This window comes from Triticum dicoccoides, chromosome 5A (genome assembly GCF_002162155.2).
Source record: "Triticum dicoccoides isolate Atlit2015 ecotype Zavitan chromosome 5A, WEW_v2.0, whole genome shotgun sequence".
NCBI lineage: Eukaryota > Viridiplantae > Streptophyta > Magnoliopsida > Poales > Poaceae > Triticum > Triticum dicoccoides.
In genome coordinates this window covers 597,637,234-597,642,316 of record NC_041388.1, presented here as the reverse complement: position 1 = coordinate 597,642,316, position 5,083 = coordinate 597,637,234, and the positions used below count along the sequence as shown (strand labels likewise).

The following is a 5,083-nucleotide window of genomic DNA, read 5'->3' as shown; positions in this document are numbered from 1 at the left end:
GCTAAGTTTGACCAAATTTATATTAGAAATTATTAGCATCTATAATATCTAATAAATATAATATGAAAATATATTCCAAGATGAATCTAATGATATTGGTGTTGTTATGTGAATGTCTATAATTTTTATATAAACTTGGTCAAAGTTGGATGAGATTGACTTCGGACAAACCTAATATGCAGAGTAAAAAGGATCGGAGGAAGTAGTTGTTTAAGATTGAGTGCATGTATCTTATACTCCCTCCATTCCTTTATATAAGGTATATTTGTTTTTTTACAAAATTCCACAATGTAAGATGCATTTCTTTCAATTCCTCAAAATTCCGTTTCTAGCCCTTTAAAAAAAGAAAAATATCTGCATGGATTTCTCCTTGTAAATATAAAGAAAAAAAAGGAAAGTGACTCTTTCCTAATTGTGTGTATCTCTTACTTTCCTAGCCTAAATGATTTACTTGCCACTAATCAATGATTTAGCCAAGGTTAATTTTGTTCTATCCTGTGTAGAATTATGTGCCTTGGTCAGTGTGCTAATAAATTATACACCTTATATAAAGGAATGAAGGGAGTAATTATTATTTGTATTATAATTATATATACATGATGTATTAAGACTTTATTTGTGAATTAAAAATTGAATTTTGATGTCAAAATATGCATTTTAAACATGATTTAAAATGTCAAAAAATTCAAAAGGAAAATCCACACATACATGTTCGCAAGTGTGTGTGCGCAGCATAAGTTTTGTGAAAAAAATGTCTTCTCGTTTTGTCTCTGCAAAAAAGACAAATTTCAGTGCGTCTAAATAGTGTTTTACGACACAATTTTTTGTCTTTTTTTGCACAGAAAAAGTTATTTTTTCATGAAACGTTCTTTTTTTTTGCGAGAAGACGTATCCATGTAACCTTTTTTGGATTTTTTGGCATTTAGATATATGTTTTTCTGAAGTAGATTCATATGTATCTGGGTTCGTAGATGCACTTCTCGAGTGTCAACCGAATGCTTTTATTTATTTTTTGCGGTGGCCGGCCGGCCGACGTCGTGCGTGCCGCCTGCCGCGGTCAAAATGCCTCTCGCGCGCTCGCACTGGCAGCGAGATCCTTTGTCAAAGTAGGCCGTGCCATCATTGTTGTCTCAGCAAGCTGACAAGCTTGAGCAAATTCCCATGCGAGGACCCACCCTCCCGAATGCTGCCACACGCGACCTCCTTCCACGTCGCCGCCCTCGCCTTGACCTCCCCGTCTCCGAGCAGCCGCGCGACCTTGCTCTGGACCTCCTCCTTCGAGACGACCCCTCGCTCGTCTCGCCGGAGCTTGGCGCCGGTGCCCCACACGTTGCACACATAGCTCTGGTTGCAGAACTGGTCGGCGAAGTAGGGCCAGCACAGGAACGACACGCCGTGCAGCACGCCCTCCACGGTCGAGTTCCACCCGCAGTGCGACACGAAGCAGGCCACGGCCGGGTGCGAGAGCACGCGCTGCTGCGGCGCCCAGCCCACGACCAGCCCCTGCCCCTCCACGCGGCGCTTGAACGCGTTGAGGTCGAACCGATCCTGCCCGGGTCCGGTCGTGAACTTTGGGCGGACCACCCACAGGAACGGCCGGCCGGAGAGCGCGAGCCCGTCGGAGAGCTCTTGGAACTGCGTCGCGTCCAGGAAGCCGGAGCTCCCGAAGGCCACGTAGACGACGGAGCCGGCGGGCTGCGCGTCGAGCCAGGTGAGGCTGGCGAGGTCTTCGGGCAAGAAGTGCCCGGCCGGCCTCGACGTGGGTGCCACCAGCGGGCCGAGAGGCAGCGCGTTGGGGAGCAGAGCCAGAGCGTCGGGCTCCAACTCCATGGAAGTGTTGCAGATGACCACCTCGGCCAGTGGCATCGACATGTTGGTCTTGAGAACGTTCTGGATGTTGTTTCTGCGCCTCTCAGGGGCGCTGGTGCTGGCCAAGCTGACCCAGGGGATCTCCGACGCGTCGATGGGCGGCACCATTTGGATCTTCCCCTGCCCCTTCACATTTCCTAAATATGCTCCATATTCTCAGTCGATCTTAACCATACCAAGAATGAAAATGTTTGATTTGTTCTTACCACTTTCATCAAGAACGCCATCCTCTATCAGTTTGGGGAGGTTCATCCTCAGAGCAAACACGGCCGCGGAGTAGGTCGAGAACGAGGCAACACGGGCACCCGCCTTGGTGGCCACCTCGAGTGCCCAGCTCATGGATACATCTGCAATCACCCCCTAATCTTCCTGGATCGGATCATCTCCTCGAGGCGGCCGGACATGGCGGCCGGCAGGTCCTTGACAAACTTGCCGATGTCCGCGTGGTCGTCTCCGGGGCCCAGGCCGTCCGGAACGGTGAGCATGTGGATCCCATCAGGAATTGCTCCCTTCTCTGCCATTGCTTCCATGACGAGGTCGTGGTTGAACTCGGTGTTCACGAAGTTTACCGCGAGGCCGTGCCCGGCGAGCTTGCGAGACAGCTCCATGAGCGGGATGACATGGCCCTGCGCGGGGAAGGGTAGCACCATGACACGAGGTTGCGTAGCAGAAGCAGCCATGGAGGTTGTCTATCTAGAATAGTGTGTGAGCTCAAAACATTTGCACTAAGTTCAAAGCTTGACACTCCGTGTGAAAAGAGATAACCCATCACGTGAGCGTATTTGAAGGGGTGCACACAATTATTTGATGATCGTCAGTGCTTGCGTCAGCAGATTCCCAGTCTGATGACCATATATTTATCTTTAATTAAGCAGAGGTTATCTTCGGTTTTGTTTCACGGCAAAACTTGTAATCTATTCATTATCGATCATAGCTATAGAACAAACACCAAAAATAATAAAAATTACATCTAGATTCGTAGATGACCTAAAGATGACTATAAGCACTGAAGTGAGTCAAAAGCATGCTGTCATATTACTCCTCCCTCACCGAAGCTAGACAATTTTTTTTGTATTAGACACTATTTGAAGGGGTGTTCACAGGCCCATCACGTGAGCGTATTTGAAGGGGTGCACCAAATTATTTGATGTTCGTCAGTGCTTGCGTCAGCAGATTCCCAGTCTGTTGACCATATGCGTATCTTTAATTAAGCACAAAAGGTTATCTTGAAAATATTTTTTGGGGAAAACTTCCAGACTATTCATCATCATGGCAGTAGAACGAACACAAGAAATAAAAAAATAATTATATCTAGACCCATAGACGACATAGCGACGATTACAAGCACTGAAGTGAGTCGAAGGCATACTGCCATCATCACCTCTGCCTCGCCGGAGCCAGGCAAAACCTTTTGTATTAGACAATTGGAAAGTCGTCGTGCTAAGGCCTCATAGAACAAGCACACCAGAACAACAACCGTCGCCGATGAAGAGAAGCGTAGATCGGAAGGATTCAACCTGAAGACACATTGACGTAGACGAACAAAGACTGAATCCGAACGGATCCACCAAACAACCACCAACTAAATCCCGCGAGGTCCACCAGAGACACACCTTCACACGCCCTCCGACGATGCTAGACGCACCATTAAGATGGTGGCTAGGCAGGAAGAAACTTATTCCATCTTCAAGGAGCCGCCGTCGTCTCGCCCTCCTAAACATAACACAAACCCTAGCAAAACTCAAGGAAACATATAAAAATGAGCCCTCCCGCCGGCAAGAATAGGGATCCACCTGTTCGGCGACACCGCCGACGGGAGGCAGAAACTGTCTCGACGAGGCCCTCTTTGAAGTGGTGTGCATGGGGTATCTTGTGTGTGCCGCTCAGTGGTTGTGATGGTTTTTTCCATGATCAACTGGGCAATTTGGTTTTCGCCTGGTTTTCTTAGTTAATGGGGCAACTGTTTTTTTAATGAATGCATGATAATTGCTATTTTGAAAGAAAAAGGAACAGAAATGTTAACCATATTGTTGTCTTTTTATCTGTTTAATTAGCCATTTCTAAGACGAGGCATATTTTTTTTGAAACAACGAGCCTTCCCATTGAAAACCACCAACAAGTTTTACAGTAACTCGAAAGAAGAAGAAGAAGAGAGAGAGAGAGAGAGATAACGATTTCTAAATCACTTCCGAGAAACCGTCCGAGAAGACTTTAAGGCTAGCTGCAAAAGTGATGAGAAAATCTTGATCTTACGGCCATGGTCAGTAGTTAGTCATGTAGTCACTCTCTAAAAGCAATTAGAGTTAGGCCGAACAGCAACATAAAAGCTTGTCCCCTTGCGCCTTAGAACGGCTGCCTAGAGAGGTAAAATTTCACAATAGCTAATTCATCTGCTCTGTTAATTGTACAAAAGTACAGGTCTGATATAGATAGCTTGTCAGGTGTGATCGACACGTGTAGTTTCATGTTCTGTTTTTTAGGCATTCCTAACCATTATAAGTAGTCACCGATTCTAAGGAGGTTCAAAATGTTGGTTCTGAGAAAGCTGAGCGGCGCCAAATTGGATGCTTTTGTCTAGGTGTAGTCCGCTAACCTCTCAATCGGCTTAGGGCATTCGATGACACCAAATATCCGTGGACAGCAGTCCCAGCCATGCAACCGTGGACACCAAATGGGAAGAAAATCCTATGTGACCTAGGTCACACGTGATGAAGCTATTTACCTAGGGTAGGGGCACGGACCTGTCCAAAAGGGCCCTACCCAAGGACATTCTTAGAAGAAGTCACCTTTCAATCGACTTGTAGGTATCCCACTCGACGGATTCAAGACACTCGACCAAGAAGCTATCACTCGACCATGAAGCCAACCACTCGACTGCCAGGAGGCTTAAAGTCACTCCGCATGCAAACGATCGGCTATTAAGTAGTCTTTATGGTCATTATGTCACTTTATTAGGGGCGTCACCAGTAACGCCCAACCTTAAATGTACCTTAAACCCTGCATTACTGAGGGCAGGAGAGGACCGGCGAACTCTATATAAGCCACCCCCTCCTCAGTATGAAGAGTTCGCACCCCTGTTATTCATACACACATAATCCAATCGACCGCCTCCGGGCACCGAGACGTAGGGTTGTTACTTCCTCCGAGAAGGGCCTGAACTCGTAATCCCCGTGTGTTTACAACTTCCCAATAGCTGAGATCTAGCCTCTCCATA

At 46.8% G+C, this 5,083-nt stretch overlaps 1 pseudogene; it reads right to left on the bottom strand.

Moving 5' to 3' along the window:
• Positions 1-980: 980 nt before the first annotated feature.
• LOC119303198 lies at positions 981-2,605 on the bottom strand (annotated as a pseudogene).
• Positions 2,606-5,083: the final 2,478 nt, after the last annotated feature.